The sequence below is a fragment of the Mustela lutreola genome, chromosome 9 (assembly GCF_030435805.1).
Source record: "Mustela lutreola isolate mMusLut2 chromosome 9, mMusLut2.pri, whole genome shotgun sequence".
Taxonomy (NCBI): domain Eukaryota; kingdom Metazoa; phylum Chordata; class Mammalia; order Carnivora; family Mustelidae; genus Mustela; species Mustela lutreola.
In genome coordinates, this window is record NC_081298.1 from 126598828 (window position 1) to 126626456 (window position 27629).

A 27629-nucleotide genomic window follows, 5' to 3' on the forward strand; every position below is an offset into this window, starting at 1 on the left:
AAATCACTCAGGGTAAGAGCTCTTGCTCGAGGCGCGGATGAATGATTCATGGGGTGGTTCTTTGCATTCTTTACCTTACAGTCACCGCGCGCCGAGTACCCAGCTACCCGGCACATACCTGTGGAATCGAAACGCACCTCCGCCGCCCACCTCCAGCGTGCGGGGCAAGCCCGATGGGGGCAGGTTCCCCCGCGCGTCCGCACGCCGGCTGGCGAGCTGGGGCGGGGGGTGGGGGGCGGGGGGCGGGTCCGCTCGTCTGCAGGGGGCGGGGTTCGAAGGGAACTCGGCCGGCTCGCTTGCCCGCCCCCTCCTCCGCGAGGCGGAAGCCCCGCCCCCGGACGCGCGCTCCCGCAGGCGGCGCGTGCCCGCCCCGCCCTGCGCCCTCGCGCCCTCGCGCCCTCGCGCCGGGGGCGGGCTTGCTGCGCGTGCCGGGCGGGGAAACGGCGCGAGCGGAGCGCCTGAGAACGTTCTCCGCGGGGGCGGCTCCGGGGCCTGAGCGGGCGCCGCCGCCACCTCAGCGGCCGGGGCCGGGCCGGAGGAGGCGGAGGAGGCTGCGGCCGTCCGAGACCTTCTCGACGTCCCCAGCTCCGGCCGGGAAGTGAGTGGGGTGGGGATTCGCGGCGGCGGCCGTGGACTGCGGGAGAGGAGCGGGGTGCTGTAGCCTCGCGCCGGCGAGGAGCGGGAAGGAGCCCGCGCAGCGCCGGGACCTCCGGAGCCTGCGGGGGTGCAGGGCCGGGAGCCGCGGGGACGGGGCTCGGGGAGCCGGGGCCGCTGCACCGCGCGCACGGCGAGGGGAGACGGTGCCGCGCGCCCGGCCCTGGAGGGGCGAGCCGAGGGGTTGGAGCGGAGCCCTGGGCCGGCGCTGCCGGGCTCTGAGCGCCGGGCCGGGGAAGGGGGTCTCCGGGATCCCGAGCGCACCTTGGCCGTAGGGCGCGGGGCCGGGGTGCCGGCGCCGGGCTGATGCTGCTGGAGCCCGGCTTGCTGGGGGGAGGCTGTGCGTTAGGTGCTGTAAGGGGCGCAGGAGGCAGGTCCTGGCAGAGGGCAGGTGAGGCAGTTAGGCCCTGGCAGAGGGAAGGGAATGTATTTCACATCACCCCCAAACACTACCGAGGCGCCTAACAGTGAACCTGTGCACCGAGGTCACCTTTGAAAGGAAGGTGTCCTGAGAGGAGGCAGGATGGAGCTAAAAAATGCTTGCTGTTAAATTCCTGTGCCAGGCCTTGGGATTAGGAAGACCTTCTAGCATTTCTAGCAGACGTTTATTGATTAGCTGCCTTGGGTTAGGGAACCGTGGTCAGCACTGGGGACACAAAATAGTGTAAAACACAACGGTAATTTGCTGTGTAGGTGCTGACAATTTGGTAGTGAAGGTTTGCGTGTGGAATACAAAGTGGCATTGAATTTCACCTCATACTTCATTCACTTGAGGTCTTTTTTTTGGTCCTTTCCCAGTGTTGGGAGATTGGAGCCAAAAATTGCTTGGTTTGGGGATAGAGCAGAAGAGTCAGAGGAGCTTGTGGGAGAAATTTGGGAGAGTTTTGAAGGCAGTTCTGCCTAACATTTAGAAGGGAAGAAGAAATTTGGAAAGAGAAAAGAAGTTCCCTTCTTTCCTTCCTAGAATTAAGCTCCGTGGCTATCACTGCTAAATCTCTAATGACAAGAACAGTGCCTGGCCCGCAGCACTGAGGCAAAAAATAGTTATTGGATGAATGAATGAACCAAGCAAGGTTATGCTGTATTTTACACGAAACAGTATTAATTACTTTGGTGTTAGGGATGGCTGATGGACTTCCTCTGTTCCTGAAATATGCTTTCTTTTCTTCTTCTTCTCCTTTTTTTAAAAAAAGATTTTATTTATTTGACAGATAGAGACCGTGAGAGAGGCAACACAAGCAGGTGGAGTGGGGAAGGGAGAAGCAGGCTTCCCACTGAGCAGGGAGCAGGTGGGGGGGGGGCGCGCTCAATCCCAGGACCCTGGGATCATGACCTAAGCTGAAGGCGGATGCTTAATGACTGAGCTACCCAGGTGCCCCCTTTTATTACTATTTTAAAAGATTTTATTTATTAATCTGACAGCATAAGCAGGGGGAGCAGCAGGCAAAGGGAGAGGGAGATACAGGCTTCCCGCTGAGCAGGGAACCCAATGTGGGGCTCCCTCTCAGGACCCTGGGATCATGACCTGAGATGCAGGCAGATGCTTAACGACTGAGCCACCCAGGTGCCCCTTTCTTCTTCATCATGTAAGGTAACCCAGGTTTCTAGGTCTGGGGATTTAAAGCAGTGGCTAAGGTGGTGACCACCCTGCCACTCTTTATTGCATATTGGCCAGTGGGAGCTTACTCCTTGGAACATTGCTTCAAATCATTCAGTTCTGCCCCTTCTCTTTTCTGTCACTTGAGGAAGAAGAGTACTTTAGTCTAGGCAACATTATTTTTCCTCCTTTATCCTGGTTCTTGGATCTTCCATCTGCAGTAAGAGAATGTATCTCTGCTCTCCTGTAAGGGTTGCAGTTCTACCTGTTGTCTGCCGTGGCTGGATTTCTGGGCTCTCCAATTCCCAGCTGCTGTTTCAGTGCCTGGGCTTGCAGTGCCTGTTGGATTACTTTGTCTGCCAAATTAAAACTTGACCTTTTATGAGTTCTATGAGGATTTTTATCATACATAAGTGGAATTACCTTTGGAGAGGGTTATGTAGTTAAAGGTGTGCTGGCAAGGTTTTTGAGTGTCCACTGTGCACGAGAGACAGATTTTCTATTTAGAAAATTAGACTTAGAACCAACATGGCGCCCAAGTGGCTCAGTCGGTTGAATGTCTGCATTTGGCTCCAGGGTCCTGGAATTGAGTCCCACATCTCCCTCTGCCCTGCCTCTGCCTCTTTCTCTCTGCCTTTCATGAATAAACAGATCAAATTAAAAAAACAAAACAAGGGGCGCCTGGGTGGCTCAGTGGGTTAAAGCCTCTGCCTTCGGCTCAGGTCATGATCCCAGGGTCCTGGGATCGAGCCCTCCATTGGGCTCTCTGCTCAGCGGGGAGCCTTCTTCCCTCTCTCTCTGCCTGTCTCTCTGCCTACTTGTGGTCTCTGTCAATTAAATAAAATCTTAAAAAAAAAAAATAAAAAAACAAAACAAAACAGTAGAATGCCAAGTTACCTTTTATTTTATAACTTTATTTAAAAAAAATTATGACTTTAATAGAAATCTTTTAAGGGCCCTCATGTCCACATATAAAAAATAAGGGTAATATTAATATAGATTAATCTTGTGCTGTAAGCCTTGAAGAACTAAGTTAATTTCTCTTTAGTTTCAGAGTATAGCCAGCAGGAGTCCATCAGTTCTTGTTTGGGGGTACTCTAGTCCTGTAATTTTAGGTGCCTTATTCCAGGTTCTCCCAGTGATACTGTAATTTATCTGTATATTTATGTTTCTTTTATTATTTATTTATTTATTTATTTCTGACAGACAGAGTCATGAGTAGGCAGAGAGGTAGGCAGAGTGGGGGAAGCAGGTTCCCCGCTGAACTGAGCCCAGAGCCCGATGTGGTGCTCGATCCCAGAACCCTGAGATCATGATCTGAGCGGAAGGCAGAGGCTTAACCCACTGAGCCACCCTGGCGTCCCTTTTTAAAATCTACTTTATGAATGTGCAGTTGACATACAATAACATGCCCAGATGTCTGTGTACGGTTGGATGAGTTTTTGAAAAGTATATATGCTTTGTAACCACTCTCCTAATCAGGATATAGAAATTTACATCATCCCAGAAAATTCCCTCATGCTGGTTTATAGTCCACCCCTCTCACTTTATTTACTTCTAGTAACACAAGCATCAGGGCTGTGGTGTCTAGTTGGGCAGGATGTGTATCGCCCACCTGTAGGGAGTGCCCTTCCTAGCAGCATCCCTGCAGATGTACCTCCTGGAGTTGTCTCCGGCACAGTTCGTGGGGCTGTGTACTGCAGCGCTGTGGATGGCTCATGAGCACACACTTAAAAAAATAAAGTTGGAATAAATGTCCCCTTGGTCCACTCCCTTTTCTACAGAAATTGCGGTTATCAGGCCTTTGCATTTTCATCTATTTTTAGGTAGTTCAGAAAAAAGCAGAATCTCCCTCTACCACTGAGTTATTGACATGAAACTGTACATTGTTCCGCAACATTTCCCCCCTAACAAAATGTCTGAGATCTTTCCATGTTGGAACATAGGTATCTACCCAATTTTTCTTGACTACAACATGATCTCTTATGTGGTATGTGTATTGTACTATAGTTTATTTAATCGTCTCCTCATTAAAGGCCATTTAAGCTCTTTGCCATTTCAGACGTTTCCGCAGTCAGTGAAAGAAGCAGAATTGCCAAGGGGGTGCACATTTTATATTTTAATTCAGGAGATTTAAGCATGAACTTGTGGATCTGGTTAAATTTTTTTTTTTTTTTTAAACTGCTAGGTAATGTTCAGTTGTGGAGACTTAAATTACCTTGTTCATTCTTCATGCACTGAGGAACAGACAGTTGTGTTATTTGGATGCTGATTCTTGTGTTGCAGATGCGTCCTGCTAGTCTGAGGCTTGCCTTTCCCCATGGTTGGTAGAGTCTTTGTATGGAAGTTTAAGATTTTAATGTTATATTTATGAAAAAAATTCCCTTAAATTCAAAAACAGTTTCTATTGTGTCTTTTTTTTTTTTTGAGATTTATTTATTTGGGAGCGAGAGAGAGCAAGTGTGAGTTGGGGTAGAGGGAGAGGGAGATGGACGAGGAAGGACAAACAGACTCCCCGCTGAGCGGGGAGCCTGATGCAGGGCTCAATCCAAGGACCCAGGATCATGACCTGAGCCAAAATCAGGCACTTAACCAGCTGAGACACCCAGACGCCCCTGTGTGTGTTTGGTTTAAGTAAATTTTCTCTACTCCAGGTATGAATTCTATATTTCTATATTTTCTTCCAAAATTAAAAAAGTGGTGCTTGGCTAGCTCAGTCGGAAGAGCATGCAGCGCTTGATCTGGGGTTGTGAGTTCGAGCACCACATTGGGTATAGATTTCAATTGTAATTTTGTAATGTAAATTAAAAAAGAATTTAAATTAAAGTTTTGCTTTCCATGTGGAATTTCTGTGTGGTATAATGAAGGAGGCCTCCCCCCCTGCCCCCGCATTTGGATAACCAGTTTTTCAGCACCTGGTCTCATTTTTTAAATTGTAAAATATACATGACATACAGTTTACCATTTTCACCACTTGTAAATGTACATTTGCGGCGTTAAGTACCTTCACATTGTTGTGGAACCATCAACACTTTCCGTCTCCAGAACTTTTTAATCTTCTCCACCTGAAACTCTGTACCCATTAAATACCGCCTCCTTAGTCTCACCTCCCGTCAGCCCCTGGCAACCGCCATTCTGCTTTCTGTTTCTATAATGTGACTACTCCGGGTACCTCATTCCAAGTGGAATCATACAATATTTGTCCTTTTGTCTGGCTTTTTTCAGTTAGCATGTCTTTGGAGTTCATTTATATTGTAGCATCTGTTAGGATGTCCTTCTTTTGCTAAATACTCTTTCATTGCATGTATGTACACATTTGTTCATTCATTCATCTATACTGATAGATGGGACGTGGGTTGTTTCGATCTTTTGTCTGTTGTGAATAATGCTCTTATGAACATGGGTGTTCAAATATCTGCTCAGGTCCCTGCTTTCCATTCTTTTGTGTATATATCCAAATATCCATGTTTTTTAAAAAATATCATATACGTGTGGGGCGCCTGGGTGGCTCAGTGGGTTGGGCCTCTGCCTTCGGCTCGGTTCATGATCTCAGGGTCCTGGGATCGAGCCCCGAATTGGATTCTCTGCTCAGCGGGGAGCCTGCTTCCTCCTCTCTCTCAGCCTGCCTCTCTGCCTGCTTGTGATCTCTCTCTGTGACAAATAAATAAAAATAAAATCTTTAAAAAAAAATATCATATACGTGGGGCGCCTGGGTAGCTCAGTGGGTTAAAGCCTCTGCCTTCGGCTCAGGTCATGATCTCAGGGTCCTGGGATCGAGCCCCACATCGGATTCTTTGCTCAGCGGGGAGCCTGCTTCCTCCTCTCTCTCGGCCTGCCTCTCTGCCTGCTTGTGATCTCTCTCTGTGACAAATAAATAAAAATAAAATCTTTAAAAAAAAATATCATATACGTGGGGCGCCTGGGTGGCTCAGTGGGTTAAAGCCTCTGCCTTCGGCTCAGGTCATGATCCCAGGGTCCTGGGATCAAGCCCCGCATCAGACTCTCTGCTCAGCAGAGAGCCTGCTTCCTCCTCTCTCTGCCTGCCTCTCTGCCTACTTGTAATCTCTGTCTGTCAAATAAATAAATAAAATCTTAAAAAAAAATCATATACGTGACTGAATATGACCAAAATGGGTAGATAGTAGAGTATATACCCCTTCTTCTCCATGTGTAGTTTCTCCTGTTATTAACATCTTGTTTTAGTGTAGCACTTTTGTTATAACTGATGAATCAATGTTGATATGTTATTACTAATTTAAGGTCATAGGATATATTAGGCTTCTCTTTGTGTCCTTTGTGTTTTGTGGATTTTGACAAATGCAAAATGTCCCGCATTGTTAATGTCAGCACGTGACATTTCATGTAATGTCCTCGCACTGTCAGAATCATTTCATTGCCCTAAAAATCCCGTGTTCCCTCTATTCATCCCTCCCTCCCTCCCCCTGAGCTCCGATAACTACTGATTATTTTACTGTGTCGGTAGTTTTGCCTTTTCCAGAATGACATACAGTTGGAAATCATACAGTATTATAGTCTTCCAGACTGTTCTCTTTCACTTAGCGATATGCATTCAAGGTTCCTCTGTGTCTTTTCTTGGCTTGATAGCTCATTTCTTTCTTCTTAAAATATAAATTCTAGTTAACATACAGTTCAATATTGGCTTCAGGAGTAGAGTTCAGTGGTTCATCACTTACAAAAGGCACCCAGTGGTCATCATGACAAGTGCCCACCTTAATACCCATCACCCCTCTTTCCCATCCCCCACACCTCCTTCGTCAACCCTCAGTTTGTTCTCTGTAGTGAAGAGTATCTCAAGATTTGTTTCTCTCTCTATCCCCCTCCCCATATGTTCATCCATTTTGTTTCTTAAATTACATAAGTGAAATCATATGGTACTCGTCTTTCTCTGACTTATTTTGCATAGCGTAATACACTCTAGCTCCATCCGTGTCATTGCAGATGGCAAGGTTTCATTCTTTTTGATGGCTGAGTGCTATTCCCGTGTATATACCATATCTTCTTTATCCACGCATCAGTGGATGGAAATTTGTACTCTTTCCGTAGTTTGGCTGTTACTATAATGCTGCTATAAACACCAGGGTAACATTTCTTTTTATTGTTAAATAGTATTCTGGTACCAGTTTCTTTATCCATTTACCTATTGAAGGACATTTTGGTTACTTCCAGTTTTGGGCAATTATGAGTAAAATGTCTAAATATTCAGGTTTAGGTTTTTGTTTGGACACAGGTTTTCAACTCTTTTCAGTAAATACATAGGAACATTTTTGCTGGATTGTACAGTAAGTGTATGTTTAGCTTTATAAGAAACTGCCTCGCTGCCTTCTGAAGTGGCTGTACAGTTTTGCATTTCCAATAATTAAAGAAATTTATATCCTGGCACCCTGAATGTACTTAAAAAATAAATCTTTGTCAGACTGTTCTCTAAAATTAAACTTCATCTGGAATGAATTCATATTTGAATTGTTGCTTTTGTTGGCTATCTTTCTTAGCATTATATTTCTTTATGTCTTTTGAAGTTTTGTTTACAGATTCATTCGAGTGTGAGTGCTTTTGATTTTGTTTTCCTCATGTCTGTGCTCACCCTTCTCTGGTAATGCTTCAGGTGTTCCCATCGACTTTTTGGACCATAGTCAAGAAATCAGATACAATAGTGGTGGGTTGGGGGTTTCCTACTCTTGGAGATCATTGGGGCTATTTCAGATCGATTCACAGACTGTGTGAATGTCTTGGTTCAGTTCCTGGTCATGAGGCTGTGTTTTTCTCTTCCCACTTTTCTAGGCCTAGAGCATTATATAAACCGTAGCTCTAGGCAGAGACTGGCAGCAATATTTTGTAGCTTCCTTTCAGCTCAGCCCATCCTTGGCTTTAAGCGGTGAGTCTAGCTCAAATGTCTCCTGTTTCTCCACCTTTGTTATTTTGTGTCACTGTCGCCCTGCAGAAGGTATGCACCTGCTTCTGCTCCCAGCATCCAGCAAGCCTGTAGCTTCAGCCCTGCTCACATATTTGTGTATATGTTTTGTTTCTGATCCAAATGGAGTTTTATCTTGTTTTTGAGCCTGCTTAAGCCATTAAAAAATATAGGTATATATGTATATTTATTTTTAAGGTTTAATTTTAAATTCATCTCTATACCCAATGTGGGGCTCAAACTTAAAACCCTGAGATCAAGAGTCATGTGTTCTACCGAATGAGCCTGGCAGGTGCCCCAAGTCACTTAAAAATATATTTAAAAAATTAAAAATATTTTATCTATTGGTGTATATTTGGAGTGCAGAGGATACATCAAAGCGTTTACTTACTGGGCTACTTTGATTAGAAGACTTAATGGACCAGGCTTCTTTCTAATCTTTATACCACTTACTTTGTTGTTTGTATTATTGCAATGCCTGGACCCTCCAGCACAAAAGTTGAATAGCAGTGATGATAATAGGCATTTTTACCTTTTTCCTGAATGAGATTGCTTTCAGTGTTTCACTATTAGATATGATACTTACTGAAAGTTATTGGTAGATTTCTTTTGTCAATTTATGGAAGTTTTCATCTGTTCTTAGTTTGTATTTTTTTTTTTTAAGTTTTATTTATTTAGGTAATCTCTACACCCCACGTGAGGCTTGAATTCCCAATCTCGAGATCGAGAGTTGTATGCTTCTCCAACTGAGCCAGCTAGGTGTCCTGGTTTGCGTGTGTGTGTGTGTGTCTGTGTTTAAAAGTATATTTATTTATTTGAGAGAGAGAGAGAGAAAGAGAGACAGAGAGAGAACATGAGCAGGGACAGAGGAAGAGGGAGAAGCAGACTCCCTACTGGGCAGGAAGCCCCAGGCTCAGTCCCAGGACCCTGAGATATGACCTGAGCTGAAGGCAGACGGACGCTTAACTGACTGAACTACCCAGGTGCCCCTGGTTTGTGTTTTTATTGGTTGTTGATTTTTTTTTTTTTTTTGCATTTGTTGGAATTATCAGTTTTCTCCTTAATATAAGAGGACAGACAACTTTCTGAGTTGTAGATAACCGAGAGAAACATATGTTGTATATGATTTATTTGATAATGCATTTTTAACAAAATCTTTAGAAAAACTAATTTTGATCTTGAATTTTTGTATATTAACAACGTTATAAATAAGCTCATACAGGACTGAAATGCTGTAATCATCAGGTCTGGGCTAAATATTCTTGTAACTAAGCTTCACTATAATGAAATAGTCCTCAGTTAAAACAATTTTTTTGGTAACTTCTGGGACTCTACAGGATTTGTTCCGCTCCTAGCCATTCCAACTTCTTCCTCACTTCTTTTTGTAGACTCTTTACTCCTTCCTTTTAACTTTTCTCTCTGCTCTGTCTCCTCTTGCCAGAGAGAGACTTTCTTCTGCAAGTAATAATATTATTTATTGTGAGGCTATAGTGTATCAGGTGCTTTTCTTTAATCTTTACAAGTTTGGAAGCTAGCTATAGTATCTCCAGTATAAGGGTGAGGAAACTGAGCTCAGAGAAGTTAAAACTTCTTTAAGGCCACATAACTGATCAGTGACCTGGGTGGTATTGGAACCCAGGGCAGACTTCCAAGTCCTTTCCATGTGCTGTCTTTAAAAAAGACTGTTGGGTGCCTGGGTGGCTCAGTGGGTTAAAGCCTCTGCTTTTGGCTCTGGTCGTGGTCCCAGGGTCCTGGGATTGAGCCCCGCATTGGGCTCTCTGCTCGGTGGAGAGCCTGCTTCCTCCTCTCTCTCTCTCTGCCTACTTGTGATCTCTGTCAAATAAATAAATAAAATCTTTAAAAAATAATAATAATAATAAAAAAAAGACTGTTGGTCCAGTTCAATTTGAGTTTTGTGTTTTGGCTTAGCCACATGATTCCTGAGCAGGACGACAGGACTGCTTTGTGTCTCTAATATGTTTCCTTAAGAGACTTTTTCTTTAGTTAGATACTTGATTGCTTTGTCCCAGTCTGATGTTTTACATCTTGAGAGATTTCGTATAATGACTAAATCTTTCTTAAAGAAACATAGAATGAGTAGTGTCCTGGGTACGCATGTGGGCTCTGGAGTAAACTATCTTGGTTGAACCTTGAATTTATTTTTATTTTGTGAACATTATGAAACACTGACCTTCAAAAAGTTATGGAGGATAAAATAGCACATACCTGTGTCCACACTGCTCAAGAAACCGGGCTCCTTCTGAGGTTGAACCCTCATGGAACTCCTTCCCAGTTGTATTCTCTTCCCCTTTCAAGGCAACTACTGTTGTGGATTTGATGCTTTTCATTCCTGTGCATATCTTCATGCTTTTACTACATATGGAAATAGCGCTAAGTGTTTATTATTTTGCATTTAAAATTTATAATAACAGTATTAATTATTTTTGTAACTTATCTTTTCTCACCCCTCTCAATATTGTGAGACTCATCTAGGTGGATAAAAGTAGCTGTGCCACTCTCATCTTGGCAGAGTAGAATTTTATTTTTTGGCTATGTCACAATTTACTTTTATAGTTTCCTATAGATTGGCAATTCGTTTCTTCTGGATTTTTTTTTTTGTTTGTTTGTTTTTGCTATTACAAATAATGCTGCAGTGAATATTCCTGCCACATTTCCTGGTGCACACATGCATGTCTTTTAGAGCATATACCTAGGAGGAAAACACTGGCTCATGTGCCATGCACATCTTCAACTTCAGTGGGTATCACTCAGTTCCGCTCTGAGTGGTTTTACCAGTTAACATTCACTCCAGGGCTGTGTGGCTCCTGTTGCTTCCCTGCTCTGTCAACCCTTAGTGTTATTAGGCTTTCTAATGTTTGCTGCAGATCTGCTGGATGAACACTATAATCTTACTTTGGTTTTTAATATAGTTTTTACTGATTCCTAGTGAGGTTGAACATTGCTTGATGTTTTTAGTGGCCCTTTAAATTTCCTCTTCTGTGATTTGTTTTCGTCATTCATCTTTTTTTTTCTGCTGCACTGTCTTGTTCATATTGGTTTTTAATTTTTACTACATTTTATACTAATATAGAAAGGTGGTATAATGGGCCAAGAGTTAGGGGTTCTGGGTTTCTGTATCCATTTCTTTTTCTTTTCTTTTTTTAAAAAAAGATTTTATTTATTTACTTGACAGAGAGAGAGAGAACAAGTAGGCAGAGAGAGAGGGAGAAGCAGGCTCTCCACTGAGTAGGAATCCTGATGCAGGACAAGATCCCAGGACCCTGGGATCATGACCTGAGCTGCAGGCAGCCATTTAACCAACTGAGCCATCCAGGCGCCCCTCTGTTTCCATTTCTTTATTGTGAAGTATAATTTTCACTTGGGACAAGACATTTATTTGGATGCTCAAAATCTGGGGTCTGGGTTAGGTCATTTCTAAGCCCTCCATTCTGATTCTCCATTGTTTTGCTTTGTTTTTTGTAGCTCATAAGCGTCACTACAAATATGTTAACTGAAATTAAAGATACGAGAACACGGAGAAGGAATTGTTAACATCTTGGATTTTGATGTGAAGTCTGCACACAGCTATTTGTTAATTATTTTAAGATTTTATTTTTAAGTACTCTGCACACCCATTGTGGGGCTTGAGCTCACAACCCTTGAGATCAAGAGTCGCATGTTTGACCAACTGAGCCAGGGAGCTAACATTGCACAGTGCTATCTAATTAGTTTTATTTTCTTTTCATTAGTTCCAAATTAGTTTTCATTTGAAAAGAGCATTCTTAATATCTTTCTTTCAAAAAAAGTGTTCAGGGGGATGCCTGGGTGGCTCAGCCGGTTAAGCGTCTACCTTTAGCTTAGGTCATGATCCCAGGGTCCTGGGATGGACCCCCATGTTGGGCTCCCTGCTCATGGGGGAGCTTGCTTCTCCCTCTGCCTGCCCCTCCTCCTGCTTTGTGCTCTCTCTGATAAATAAATAAAATCTTAAAAAGAAAAAAAAGGTCTCTAGGGATAAGCTTAACTATAGACATAACTAGCAAGGATATGTTTTCTGAAATATGACTGAAAACTAGAACTTTGAATGTCCTTTCAAGAGTGTACCTTTTATTCATGTGCTTTTAGTATTTCCTCATTAGGTAAGTAGTTTAGTAGCTGTGCCTAGAGCTAAAATTTCCTCTTATGAACTAAGCAACCCATAGCACGTTTTAGGAGAAACTGGGAGGTGTGTTAAGCACAGTATTGGCACTTGTTTCTTCTTTTAGTGACTTACTTTCTATTACATTCTTTCTGATTCTTTGGACACGTTGCATTTCTACCTATATACCTCCTTTCACTTTTGTTAGAAACTTTCCTCTATTCCAAATTAAAATATTGCAAATGATTGATAACAAAATATTTACTCTTCTTTCAAGTCTGTGCCTTTATACCACTATTTTTTTCTTAAAGTCTATTTTATTTTTTTAGTAACTTCTACATCCAACATGGGGCTCAAACTCATGACCCCAAAATCAAGAGTTGCATCTTCTTCCAACTGATCCAACCAGGTGCCCTAATATTTCTGTACCTTTAAATAAAGGTACAGAATTAATATTAAATAATATTTCTGTACCTTTAAATAAATCAGAAGAATTGTAAATTAGGAAGGGATCTTGCCTATAGAATTCTAGTCTATATATCTTCCAAGAGGGTAGTTACATAACAAGATTAATAATGATAATAATAATAGGAGCTAATATTTATTAGACTCTTATTTTGTGCCAGGCATTATGCTAAATCTTTTACATAATTTAATAATGGTTACCACGGCCCTGTGAGGTTATTATATTAGCTATGCAGAGCTCTTTGTAGTAGCGGAGTACAGTTTTGAATTTATTTTATTGAAACCTAGAGACCTTTTTCACATTTGTAAAAAAGAAAATCTTAGGGTTTCACAAACATTGACTTTCCTTGTTTTTTTTTTTTTTTTTTTAAATCTAAAGGAGAAGAGAAAAGAAGAAGTGTTAGAGGAAGGATAGTGAAGAATTTTCCTGAAATAAGCAAGGACGTTACTTCTCTTTCAGGGAAGTTTGACTGTTTACACTAAGTAAGTACTAATTAGTGACAATCTCTCTTATCTCTGATTTCTTATATAAATACGCATCCAGAGAAAAACTGACAGGAGTTTTGCTGGGAGACAGTGAATTTGCTCAAGGAGTTTTGTTACCTGGATGCTTTGAAGTAACTGAGAGCTGGAAGGGTTAAGACATTAACAAAAACATGCAAGGGAAATGAAGGATATTTACTGACACTTGGATGTGTTACAGAGACATTCTGGAAACATTTCTAGAGGCTGCTTTCTTCCTGATAGTCTTTTCCTTTCGTCTCTTCTGCTTGCAGATTTAGTCCATCTCTGGAGCATATTGCTTCCTAGATAGGATGATGAACGTTCCTAGATAGGGTCCAGCATATTGCTTCCTAGATAGGATGCACGTTCCTAGATAGGGTCCAGATGTTTTGTTGCACTGGTCTCCAAACTCCCTTTAACTGGAAATCTAGCACTGGGGTTTGTGGACCTGGATTTTCCTCACTCCTGGACCGGTCATATTTGCCCTGGAGGGGGCGATGTGGCACAAAATAAAGAGTAGGCTTTAGTGTCAAATGGGTTGGTTGCCTAATTCCACAAATTACTAACTTTGTAACCTTAGGCCAAGTTAACTCACTATGTAGGCTTTAAATTTCTCCATCTAATTCTGCCATCCATGTTACTCATTTGTTCCTCAAACCTAGCAGAGTCCCATTTTCTCATTCTAGGTTTTTAAAATTTTTTTCAACTAAAAAAAATTTTTTTTAAACAGCAGAGGTTTCTAGAGTGGGAAGCATGTGCAAAATGATCCTCTAGGTAGGGTCTAACAAAATACGGGCAGTGAACTTTTACTAATATCTCATCCACAGGTTGACACTGTACTCCATCTGTATGTTTGGAGATAGAGATCGGGTTTTGTAAGCTAAGTAACCTGAAGTGGGGGGGGGGGGTACTGTGGACACCACAGCCTGGAGGGGTCCGACCTGTGAGCTTCCTCTATTTGTTAATATATTCGGACATATCAAAGTTCATCGCTGACCGGGTTAGCGGTATTTCAGATTATATTATATGATTTCAATTTGATGAACCTTGCTGAAAAGACAAAGGGCTTAAAGGATTCCTGCAAAGAAATTGCAGGTTGAAGTTTCAGATTCAGCTGAAGATTGAATAATGCAAGGACATACGAACAACAAGAAAAATGCAGAGCTGATACATTTATTTATAATATAGGCTTGTCAGTCTAATGCAAAGTATAAGACAATAATGATCTAGGTGGATTGAAGAGGAATCCATAAAAATTATTAAATATTATTTGATATATGTACCTTAAGATACATTGTATCTTAAGGTATTACCTAATGATAGTATGAGGCTATTGTTCTCAATTGGTATTTTAAAACTAAGCATTTGGTATATGAAGACAAACTTACTGGAAATTTGCAGTGATGATTATAGTCATAAGCCAATGAATCTAGAATATTAAAGGTTATTAAGTTAGGGATACATTTTTTGGAAAATTCTTTGGAGATTTCTTACTTTAGGAGTGAAGGACAAAAAGCCATAAACCTTTGCTTTCCCTGTTTCGGTGAAAGTAGCTGAAATACCACGTAGACGAATCAGTAACTTCAGTTTGGTGACTAAAATGCCTTCTTTGTTGGGATACTTACAGAAGACATTGCTAAAGATCAAAATAATAAATTTTCTATCAGGTTTGGAGTTTGCAAGAGTCTGTGTACATTTGGATAAAAGTACAGAGCTTGTGGTATTTGATATACTCCATTTCAATAATAAAAAACATACAGAGTCCTGTCTCCCCCAGCCCCCACCCACTATAGAAAAGATTTATCAGAGAATATACTCCAAATAAATGACTTCCCATTTCATTGTGAGCTAGGACCTAAAAGGTATAAAGAATAATACATGGTGCCCAGAACCCGGTCTACTAAATAAAACATAGCCACACAGAGCTGGTGTCCCTCTGCAGTCTGTCATTCTGCTTCCATCTCTAGAGGTGTTCACTCTTCTGAATTTGGTGATGCATGCTTCTTGTGCACTTGGAAAGAATTTGTGCTTTACCAGTATCGGGTGGGACATCTGCTAAGTATCACTTAGCTCTAGCTGGCTGCTGGCGGTGTTCAGTCCTTCATATTCATCTTGACTTTCTGCCTGTACTGGTCATAGAGGAGAATCGAAGTCTCGAAATGGAAGTGTGGGTTTGTCCATTTCTCCTTTCAGTTCTATGCATTTTTGCTAAGTGTATTGTGAGGCACTGGGGTTAGGTATGTAGACATTTAGGATTGTTATGTTTTCTCAGGGAATTCTATATGTTATAGGCCCAACAATATGATGTTATAGATACTGTTTTATGCAATTGCTTTTTTAAAAAAAAATTTATTTCTTTATTTGACACAGAGAGAGAGCACAAGCGAGGAACAGGGTGAGAGGGAGAAGCAGAGGCCCCACTGAGCAAGGCGCCCAACATGATCCTAGGACCCTGAGATCATGACCTGAGCCGAAAGCAAATGCTTAACCTACTGAGCCACTCAGGTGCCCCTATGCAATTGCTCTTTATTTTAAAGATTTTATTATTTTATAGAAGATTTACTTATTGGGGCACCTGGGTGGCTCAGTGGGTTAAAAAGTCTCTGCCCTCAGCTCAGGTCATGATCCCAGGGTTCTGGGATCAAGCCCCGCATTGGGCTCTCTGCTCAGCAGGGAGCCTGCTCCCCTCCCCCCCCACCCCCCCGCCTGCCTCTCTGCCTACTTGTGATCTCTCTCTGTCAAATAAATAAATCTTAAAAAAAAAATTTACTTATTTGAGAGAGAGAGAGAGAGAGTGCCATGTGAGTGCAAGCCAGGCGTGGGGGTGTGAGCCGGGAGGGTCAGAGGGGGTTGGTGAGGGATAAGCAGACTCCATGCTGAGAGCTGAGCCACAGGTGGGTGGGGCCCTCTATCGCACAACCCTGAGATCATGACCTGAGCTAAAATCAAGAGCTGGATGCTTATCGACAGAGCCAGATGCCCCTAAAGATTTTATTTTTAAGTAATCTCTATGTCCATTGTGGGGCTTGAACTCACAACCCTGAGATGAAGAGTTGCATGCTTCACTGACTGAGCCAGCCAGCCAGGCGCCCCTGTGCAATTGCTTTTTGAATCAGTTAAGAGAACAAAAGAAAATAAATATGTAATTGCTCTGTTTTTTTTAAAAAAATTTTTAAAGAACAGTTTTAGATTTACTGATGAATTAAACCGTAATTGGGAGTACCTGTATGTACCTCATACCCGTTCCTTCTCTTATGAATGTCTTACATTATTGTGGTTCATTTGTTACAACTAAGGAACCAGTGATGACGTGTTCTTATTAACTGAAATTGTGTTTTATTCAGATTTCTGTAGTGTTTCCTCATGACATTTTTCTGTTCCAGAATCCTGTCCAGGATTCCACATTATAATTAGGTACGACGTCTCCTTAGACTTCTTTCAGCTTTGTCAGTTTCTTAGGCTTTTCTCATCAAGTGTTTGATAAAACTTGATAGATATGAGGAGTGCTGGTTAAATATTTTGTTTGTTTTTCCCTCATTTGAGATTTGCCTGTTTTTCTCATGATTAGACTGGGTTTATGGGTTTTGGGGTGGAAGACCCCAGAAGTAAAATGCCATTTTCATTGCATCATGTCAGGGGTATATCCTATCTCCGTAATGAGTCACTGTTGACCTCGAGCACCTGGCTGAGGTCGTGTTTGTCAGATTTCTCCACTTTCAGGGTATTTGTCCCTGTCCCTTTTTCCTCTTTGGAAGGAAGTCACTTTGTGCAGCTCATACTTAAGGAGTCGGGGGTTATGCTCCACTTTCTCTAGGGCAGAGGATCTACATAAAAAATCTGGAATCCTACTGTCCAGGGTATTTGTTGATTCTTCATTTGTTAATTTATTTACTCATTTATATCAGTATCAGCTTAAAGATATTTAATACTATTTAATGTTGTTGCTGAAATTATTATTTTTTTAAGATTTTATTTATTTATTTGACAGAGATCAGACAGTAGTAGACAGTATTTATTAGACAGAGATCACAAGTAGGCAGAGAAGCAGGCAGAGAGAGGAGGAAGCAGGCTCCCCATTGAGCAGAGAGCCCAATGCGAGGCTCAATCCCAGGACCCTGGGATCATGACCTGAGCCGAAGGCAGAGGCTTTAACCCACTGAGCCACCCAGGCGCCCCTGCTGAAGTTATTCTAATTTTGTCTATTGAGAGCTGTTAGGTGGCTTCTGTGTTCCTTTAATACACTCCTGTCATATGGTTTTTTCCCTCCCCAGAACTTATTTCCTTTTTTTAAAAGATTTTATTTATTTATTTGACAGATATAGGAAGAGCATAAGTAGGCAGAACGGCAGGCAGAGGGAGAGGGAGAAGCAGGCTCCCCGCTGAGCAGGGAGCCCAATGCAGGACTCTGTCCCAGGACCCTGAGATCATGAGCTGAGCTGAGGTAGATGCTCAACCGACTGAGCCATTCAGATGCACCAGAACTTACTGATTTTCAAGAAGCTCCAGGGTTCATGTTGTATATTTCCTGCCTCAGCCATTTATCCAAGGAGCCCTGGTTCCTTTTGTTGGAGAATGGTGTTATACCCCCAAATTAGGGCACTAGGTGTCCTCATTGCTATTGGGATATTGTTGCTTCTAGGCCCATTAGAGCAAGGATGTATATATGTGTATACTAACCCACATATATGTACACTTATCTACAAATGCTTCCATGTGTAACTATCTGTATCTCTGTTAAGGTAACATGAACTTGTACTGATGTTTCTGGTTGTAATCCATTATTGCCATGTGGAATTTCTCGCTTCTCATCTTGCTTATCTGTAACCTCACCACTCCACCATCTGCCATCCATTAGCTTAAGTGTTCAGCTGCAGTACACCTGCGTACTAGTATCAGAATTGTCAGCTTAGAACCTGTGGGAAACTGAAGTACAGTACGAACGTGTATTTTGCTTTGCCTTTGGCCTTGCAGACTCCATTTATTTCCAGAATTACTTAGGTGACTCCTTTTCCCCTTACCTTCCTCAGGGAGGTTGTGTCAGACATTCATAATACAGTTTGGTTATTTGTCACATTCTGCATTTCATTCTGAGATCCCCTGACAGTGTAAGATTTTTTTTTTTTTAAGAATTTACATATGTTGAGGTTCACTCTGTGAAATTTCTTTCGGTTTGGACAAATGTATGGTGTCATGGATCCACCATTCCAGTATCATACGGATGTTTCACCACCCTAAAAATTCCCCCATGTTTCACCTATACATTCCTCTTGCTCTCTCCCCAGATCTCTGGTAGCCGCTGATCATTTTTACCATTTGTATAGTTTTGTTTTTCTAGAAGGTCATAAAATTGGACATGGTGTGTAGTCATTTCAGACTTAACAATATGTGTTTAAGCTTCCTCTGTGTCTTCACATGGCTTGGTAGCTCACATATTATTGCTGAACCATTGGGGAAGTACCCTGGTTTGTTTATCTGTTCACCATTACAGGGCATCTTGGTTGCTTTCATTATTTGGCAATTGCGACTAAAGCTGGGTGTAATCATTTGGGTGCAGGTTTTGTGTGAATATAAATTTTCAACTCAGCTAGCACCTTGTGGTGCTATTGCTGGTTCACTGGTCCTAAGACTGTGATAAGCTTTGTAGAGACTGCCCACCTGTCGTCCTCCGTGGCCGTTTCTGCATTATTGTTCGAAATAGATGGAAGTTCCTGTTGCTCTATATTCCTGTCAGCATTTGGTATTGCCATTAAAAAAAAAATCTTTAGCCATTGTAACAGGCATATAGTAGTAACTCATCATGTTCTAATTTATAATTTCCTAATGGTAATGATATTGAATATTCTTTCATGTACTTATTTTTCACTTATATGTCTTCTTTGGTGAGGTATCCAGATCTTTCGATCATTTTTTGATTGGGCTCTTTTCTTTCTTTCTTTCTTTTTTTTTTTTTAAAGATTTTATTTATTTATTTGACAGAGATCACAAGTAGGCAGAGAAGCAAGCAGAGAGGCAGGCAGAGAGAGAAAGAAGGGAAGCAGGCTCGCCGCTGAGCAGAGAGCCTGATGCGGGGCTTGATCCCAGGGCCCTGGGATCATGACCCAAGCCGAAGGCAGAGGCTTTAACCTACTGAGCCACTCAGGTGCCCCTCAGCTCTTTTTTTTTTTAAATTTTTATTTATTTATTTGACAGAGAGAAATCACAAGTAGACAGAGAGGCAGGCAGAGAGAGAGAGGGAAGCAGGCTCCCTGCTGAACAGAGAGCCTGATGCGGGACTTGATCCCAGGACCCTGAGATCATGACCTGAGCTGAAGGCAGCGGCTTAACCCACTGAGCCACTCAGGCGTCCCAACTCTTTTTTGATTGAAAAAGCTTTCCTTACATTCTCATAGCTAAGGTGCTTTTTTTTTTTTACATTTTGTAGACTAAGGCTGTGTTCCTTTTTTTAAAATTACTAGTTTTGCTTCAAAGATATTTATTGTTGCATTGTTCAAAGTAGTAGATAATTGTAAATAATTGCCAACAATCAAGGCTTGGATAAGAAAACTCCATTCTGCCATTCAAAATTATGTTTTTGAAGAGTGCTCAATGGCATGGAAAGATGCTCAAGTGTATTGTTAATCCCCCCCAGCTTTATCGAGATGTAATTGATAAAATTGTATGTATATAAAGTGTACAGTGTGATGATTTGACATATGTATATCTTATTAGATGATTACCACAATTGAGTTAATTAACACAACTATCACTTCACAGTTACCTCTTTGGTGGTTTAAGGTCTCTCTTATCAAATTTCAAGTATACAGTATCGTACAGTATTATCAACTATGCTTACCGTGCTGTACATTCGATCCCCAGAACTCATTCATCCAATAACTGAAAGGTTATATCCTTCGATCACTGTCTTCTCATTTCCCCCACCCCCAGCCCCTAGAAACCACTATTCTACTCTGCTTCTGTAGTGAACTTGACTCTTTTTTGTATTACTAGATTCCACATATAAATGAGTTCATGGTATTTGTTTTTCTTTCTCTGACTTAGTTCACTTTGTGCCCTGATGATTTTTAACTGGGTGGAATGAAGCTCCTGAGTAGGGTGATAGGACCCCTGAAGCTGGGATGTATTGGCATAAATACACGTAAGGAGACTTCCCCATCCGTCCACAGGATGAACTACTGGAAGATGTGGCTGCAGCGTCTGAGATCACAGTGTCACAGAATTGTTATTTGTGGGGGTGCCTGGGTGGCTCAGCTCAGATCAGGATCCCAGGGTCCTGGGATCGAGTCTCGAGTTGGGCTCTCTGCTCAACAGGGAGCCTCCTTCTCCCTCTGCCTGCTGCTTCCCCTGCTTGTGTTCTCTCTCTCTCTGTCAAATAAATAAAATCTAAAAAAAAAAAAAAAAAAGGAATTGTATTTGTGCATTCACGAGGACAAAGATTTTGGCAGGCGAAATGGGAAAAAAGGGTGGATACGAGTGATCACGAGGAAGGAAATGGCAGGGTTTGAAATCAGAGTTCGAATGCGAAGGGAATGGTGTGAGGTGTTGGTTACCTCTTGATCATGAGGCTAAGGAAAGGCAAAGTGCCAGGAGTGCGAGTGGAAGGAAGTAAAGAGATGTACTTGTGTTCATGTCAGTGTTGATTTTCAAGGTTATATCAGAAGGACAAGGACATATAATCCAGTATGGCAGTAGTAGTAGGTATTTGTTGAGTGTGGAACTGTTAAAATCATAACTACAAAGCTTTAGTGGTTAGTATCCATAGAGCACCAGATGGATTCACCTACTGGGAAGGTCTAGCGAAGTCATGTCTAGTAATCGTAGTTTATATACAACCTAAAAATTTGGATTTTATGTCATCTGCATTGTAGACTTGGTTGAAGTGAAAAGACTTAATGTTTTAGTTTAAGTTTCCCCAGAAGCTGACTCAGACAAGGATTTGAGTGCAAGTATTTTGTTTTGAAGATTATCCCAGGAAATACCAGTAGGGGACCATGAAGTGAGATAGGGAAGGGAAGTTTAGCAAATAAAGGATTTGTTTCAAGCGATTTACGAGTTCCGGCTGTGAGTAACTGGAGCTTATTCCTGCTGGGGAATTCCAGGAGCCGTTAGAAAGCATGTCCTCAGAGTTCAGCTTCTTGAGGGGGAAGGGAGGCAGAGTATGTCCTGGTCACTGGTGTATCCTCACCACAGAGGGTAGTGAATCTGCAGTATTTCAGGCTTGGCATGCAGGGAACAAAATGGGCTTCAGAAGTCAGAGAAAGCCATCAGTTTTTGTTTGTTTTGTTTGTTTCTTTTTTTTTTTTTTTTAAGATTTTATTTATTTATTTGACAGACAGAGATCACAAGTAGGCAGAGAGGCAGGCAGAGAGAGAGGGGGAAGCAGGCTCCCTGCTGAGCAGAGAGCCCAATGCAGGGCTCTATCCTAGGACCCTGGGATCATGACCTGAGTTGAAGGCAGAGGCTTTAACCCGCTGAGCCACCCAGGCGCCCCTGTTTTTTTTTTTTTTTAAAGATATTTATTTATTTATTTGATAGACAGAGATCACACGTAGGCAGAGAGACAGGCAGAGAGAGAGGGGGAAGCAGGCTCCCCGCTGAGCAGAGAGCCCGATGTGGGGCACGATCCCAGGATCCTGAGATCATGACCCGAGCCGAAGGCAGAGGCTTAAACCACTGAGCCACCCAGGCGCCCCAACCCCTATTTTGTTTTTAAAACAGATGCTGTCAGTCCAGTAGAGGTAGAATTGGCAGAGATTAGGAGATCTGGGCAGGGGGGCCCTCTTCTGGCTCTTTTCTTTATCCTCTGCCATGCAGTTCCAGCATCTTCAATTCATTTTCTATAAGGTCATCAATCCTCCTCACCCGAGGCTTAAATGAGCCAATCTAGCTGCACATTAGCCCTGGCTCTTGGTGTCCTTTCTGGAACATTAAATCCTGTGGCATGTGGAAGGACCCCTATATCAACAGTTCTCACCAATCTTATATTTGGTCCTCAAGCTCATTCCCAGGTATGTTCTCCCAGGTCCCACCAGTGCATTTCATCAGGTCCAATAGCTGTTTTGGTGAATCACCCCATCCCAAGTAAGAACAGTACCTCCCTATTTCCATGATGCCAGGACTTGACCCTGGTTAGTAGCCTGGAATCAGTGACAGAGGTAGGGACAGGTCTGGAGAAGGGTCAGCATCTTCTGAGGCATGCATCTCGGATGAGGCCTTTTTTATGGTCTTTAGGTAGAGAAGATTGCCATCTTGTATCCCGGGCAAGGGAACCACTTTTTCTGGCCCAGAGGGTTCAGGAGAATCTTGATGAAACTGAATTCAATCTTTTAAATAACTTACCTACTTTCGAAATCAGAATTTGGGCCTGATTTTTAGCACAATCTGCCTTCTAGTCATAGGGACTCAGAGTTCCTTAAAATGCTGCTATGAGGGGCTCCTCGGTGGCTCAGTGGGTTAAAGCCTCTGCCTTTGGCTCAGGTCATGGCCCCAGGGTCCTGGAATGGAGCCCCGCGTCGGGCTCTCTGCTCCGCAGGGAGCCTGCTTCCTCCCCTCTCTCTGCCTGCCTCTCTGCCTACTTGTGACTTCTGTCTGTCAAATAAATAAATAAAATCTTAAAAAAAAATGCTGCTATGAGGTCTTCCGGTTGTCATACCATGCTTTGAGTTGTTACTTAGATGATTAGGCTTTGACATTTTCTTTCTTCTGTGTATCAGTGCTACTTAACAAAAACCCAACCAATTTAATTGTCTAAAATTCTTGATGCCCCTATATCTCTCAGATGCTAAAGCTATCACATAGCCCAGTCATCTCTACCTGTATCCCATTTGGGATCCACCACATCAAGAGTAATATTGTAGCAGCAGCCCAACCAGGGGTTCTCACCGAGCTGCTTACTACCAGCCCTGGGGATCTTGTCATTTGGTTGGTGAGTGATCACTTATAGAATCCATCTGGAAGACCTGTTATATCAGGATCAAATCTTATTTTGGGTTACCCTAGAAGCAAATGCAGATGTAAAGACAAGTGCAAGTTCTGTTTTGTTTTGTGGGTTTTTATTTATTTATTTTTTGGGTGATCCTAGGAGAAACCAGTAGAGTGGAGAAGTGAGACGGAGTAGAGAAAGGAGCTAGTAAAGACTTTGTCATCAGGCAGTGTGGGTAAGCCAGTGGAAAACATTGCCTTTTGTTCAGAAAGAGAGCTGCAGCATATATATATTAACTTCCATCAGTGGGAGAGTTCCTCTAGGGATATTAACCCACTGGTGCTTCTGGACTGCCCCCAAAGGTCAAGGCTGTCTTCACTGGCCAGAAAAAGCCCTCAGGCAAAGAAATGCAGATGGTGGCACCTGGAACCTGATCAGCGTTGGTGGAATAAAGGCAGGATATCAACTTTTATACTTTAAAAAAAAAATACTTTATTTTTTTTTATTTGTCAGAGAGGGAGAGTGAGTGAGAGAGCACAAGCAGGGGGAGTGAAAGGCAGAGGTAGAAGCAAGACTCCCTGCTAAGCAGGGATCCCTTGATCCCCAGATCATGACCTGAGCTGAAGGCAGGCACTTAACCGACTAAGCCACCCAGGCATCCCTGTCTTCTATACTCTTAAGTCAACCAATAATGTCAATGTTGTGGCTACTGTTGAATAACAAGCTTTTCTTCCACTTTAGTTTGGTTTTGAGAGTTTTTTAAAGCATATATACTTCAACTATAATCCTGTATTTAACATGTGATTTGCAAATATTTTTCATCTAGTATGTAATTTGTCTTTTCATTTCTTACCAGTTTCTTTTATAGAAGAAGAAATTCTTTAATTTTGGTGGTGTTCAATTTGTCTTCTTTTTTTTTTTAATGGCCTGTGCTTTTACTGTGATGTACCAGACCATGAAGAGTTTCTCCTATGTTTTCTTCTAAAAGTTTTATATTTTTTAAAAAAAGATTTTATTTATTTATTTGACAGACAGAGATCAGAAGTAGGCAGAGAGGCAGGGAAGCAGGCTCCCTGCTGAGTAGAGAGCCTGATGTGGGGCTAGATCCTAGGACTCTGGGGTCATGACCTGAGCCAAAGGCAGAGGCTTTAATCCACTGAGCCACCCAGGCACCCCTAAAAGTTTTATACTTTTTTATACTTTAGATTTATACTTATCTTCCATTTCAAATTATTTTTTGTATATGGTATGAAGTATAGGTCATGGTTAATCTTTTTGTCATATAGATAACTGTTTTTTTCAACACCAAGTCTGTCCTTTCTTCACTGAATTTTTTTTGCACTTAAAAAAAAATAAGCCCTCTTCCAGTACTGTGCTATCTTGATTACTGTGGCTTTATAATAATTCTTGGGGCACCTGGGTGGCTCAGTGGGTTAAAGCCTCTCTCTTTGGCTCAGGTCATGATCCCAGGGTCCTGCGATTGAACCCCACATCAGGCTCTCTGCTTAGTGGGGAGCCTGTTCCTTCTTTCTGTCTATACCTGCCTCTCTTCCTACTTGTGATCTCTCTCTGGCAAATAAATAAATTAAATTAAAAAAAAAGATTCATTATAATAATTCTTTTTTTTAATTTTTTTTTTAAGATTTTATTTATTTATTTGACAGACAGAGATCACAAGTAGGCAGAGAGGCAGGCAGAGAGAGAGAGAGGGAGAGAGAGGGAAGCAGGCTTCCTGCGGAGCAGAGAGCCCGATGCGGGGCTCGATCCCAGGACCCTGAGATCATGACCCGAGCCGAAGGCAGCAGCCCAAACCACTGAGCCACCCAGGTGCCCCTCATTATAATAATTCTTAAAGTTTACTATAATCCTGCATCTTCACTTTCCCTTTACCAAATTGTCTTGTCTATTCCTTTTGCCTATTTATAGAATTAAGAATTGTCTATCTTTATAAATATTTCTTCTGGAATTTTGATTAGACTGCCTGATGAGATGGTATGTCATTTTTTTTGTTTAGGTCTTTTAAAAATTTCATCACTGTTTTATGATTCCAGGATACTCATCCTATACATGTTTTGTTAGTATATACCTAAGCATCTTATTTATTTTTATTTTTATTTTTATTTTTTTAAAGATTTTATTTATTTATTTGACAGAGAGAAATCACAAGTAGTCGGAGAGGCAGGCAGAGAGAGAGAGAGAGAGAGGAGGAAGCAGGCTCCCCGCTGAGCAGAGCGCCCGATGCGGGACTCGATCCCAGGACCCTGAGATCATGACCTGAGCCGAAGGCAGCGGCTTAACCCACTGAGCCACCCAGGCGCCCCCTAAGCATCTTATTTTTGTTAGAGATATTGCAAATGCTGTTTTCAAAGTATTCAATTTCTAGGGATGCCTGCGTGGCTCAGTCGGTTGGGCAGCTGCCTTCAGCTCAGGTCATGATCCCAGCATCCTGGGATCAAGTCCTGCATCAGGCTCCTTGCTCAGCAAGGAGCCTGCTTCTCCCTCTGTCTCTGCCTGCCACTCTGTCTGCCTGTGCCTCAGCTCTCTCTCTCTCTCTCTGACAAATAAATAAGTTAAAAAAAAAAGTATTCAATTTCTAGTTGTACAGTGCTAGTAAACAGAGCTGTGGCTGACTTTTGTGTTTTGACCTCCTGTCCTGCAATGGTGTCAGACTCACTTTTTAGTTCTAGGAGTTTTTTTTGGCTCCTAGAATTTGGAATTTCTACATCATCTAGATCATTATCTAGATCATCATGATGTCTGCAAAATAAGGATAATTTTATTTCTTTCTTTCCATTCTGTTTGCCTTTTATCTTTTGTCTTATTTCACTGGCTGAGACATCCCATATAATGTTTAATAGAAGTAGTAAGAATGGACATCCTTGTCTTGGTCCCAGTCTCAGGGGAAAAGCATATAGTTTTCTACCACTAAATATGATCTTAGCTGTCACTTTTCTGTAGGTGCCCTTTATCAGGTGTAGAAAGGTTTTATTTCTAGTTTTCAGAGAGTTTATCTTTAGGAATGGACATTGTATTTTGTCTAATGCTCTTTTGGCATCTGACCTAAACATTTTTTATTAGATTGTTAATATGTTGGATTATATTGATTAATTTTCAAATGTTGAATTGGCCTTCCTTTCCTGGGATAAACTCCCGCTGCTTCCAAGGTTTTTATAAATGGCTTGATTGGTTGAGGATTTTGCTTGTTGTTGAGGGTTTTGTGTCTATGTTCATGAGAGGCATTTGTTTTTGTACTGTCTTTGTCTATTTTGGGTATCAGGATATTACTGGCTTTTTAAAATGATTCGAAAGATGTTCTTTTGTATTTTCTGGTAGCAATTGTATGAAATTGATGTTATTTTTTTCTAACATCTTTTGTGGTTCTTCATTTGTAACATTTTGTAATTGTTTTCCCTTTCTAAAGAAAATTTAAAAAAAATATTTTATTTATTTGACAGACAGACAGCAAGAGAGGGAACACAAGCAGGGGGAGTGGGAGAGGGAGAAGCAGGCTTCCCACTAAGCAGGGAGCCAGCTGCAGGGCTCATCCCAGGAACCCAGGATCATGACCTGAGCCAAAGGCAGCTGCTTAACAAGTGAGCCACCCAGGCACTCCCTGAAGAACTTTCTTTAGCTATTTTAGAGCATGTCTGTTGACTACAAATTCTCTCAGTTTTCTTTAGTTTCTGAAAGGGTAATATTCTCTCAATGTAAAAGCATTGCTCTGCCATCTTCTGACTTCCATAGTTTCTGATGAGAAATCTGCAGTAATCATGCCGTCACTCATCTTAACAGGGGCTGTAGGCTCTGTGTAGGTTCTGTGGGTTGACTACCTGTTTGTTTTCAAAATAAACTTTCAACAAAGCCATACTCATTTGTCTACATATTGTCTGTGGCTGCTTTCAAACTGCAGTGGCGATGGTGAGTAGTGGTGACAGACCACATGGCCCGCAAACCTAAAATATTTACTGTTTGGATCTTTAAGAAAAAAAATTGGCTGGTCCCTATCCTATATGTAAAATGTTCTTTTACTCTGACTTCTTTTAAGATTTTTTCTTTGTCTTTCAGCAGTTTATGATATGACCATTATAGTTAGTTTCTTTGGCTATAGCTCATTTGCTCAGTTTCTTGAATTCGTAGGTATGTCATTCACTGGACTTGGAAAGTTTTCAGCTAGTATGTCTTCATGTATTGTGTAGCACCACGTTGCCACATTCCTTTTTCTCTCCTTCTGGGATTCTGAGTACATGATGAATGTTGGATCTTTTGTTTTTGTCCACTCAGTCCCTGAAGCTTTATTCCTTTAAGAAACAAACAAACAAAACCTCTCTCTTGCTCCACCCCCCCTTCAGATGGGATAATTTCTGTTTGATATATATTAAAGTTTACTGACTCTTTCCTCTCTCATTTCTGTCCTGCTGTTGAGTCC

At 41.9% G+C, this 27629-nt stretch overlaps 1 protein-coding gene across 14 annotated transcripts in view; it reads left to right on the top strand.

Moving 5' to 3' along the window:
• Positions 1-415: 415 nt before the first annotated feature.
• Positions 416-27629, top strand: part of DTNB (dystrobrevin beta) — a 236291-nt gene continuing 209077 nt past the window's right edge. For 4 of the 14 annotated variants that reach the window (XR_009344378.1, XM_059132453.1, XM_059132463.1 and 1 more), the window contains exons 1-2: positions 417-598; positions 13160-13263. The gene's annotated coding sequence lies outside the window, so the exon portion shown is untranslated. Of the gene's footprint in view, positions 599-13159; positions 13264-27629 lie in introns of all 14 variants that reach the window. The other 10 variants (XM_059132457.1, XM_059132465.1, XM_059132460.1 and 7 more) reach the window with 5 other exon arrangements.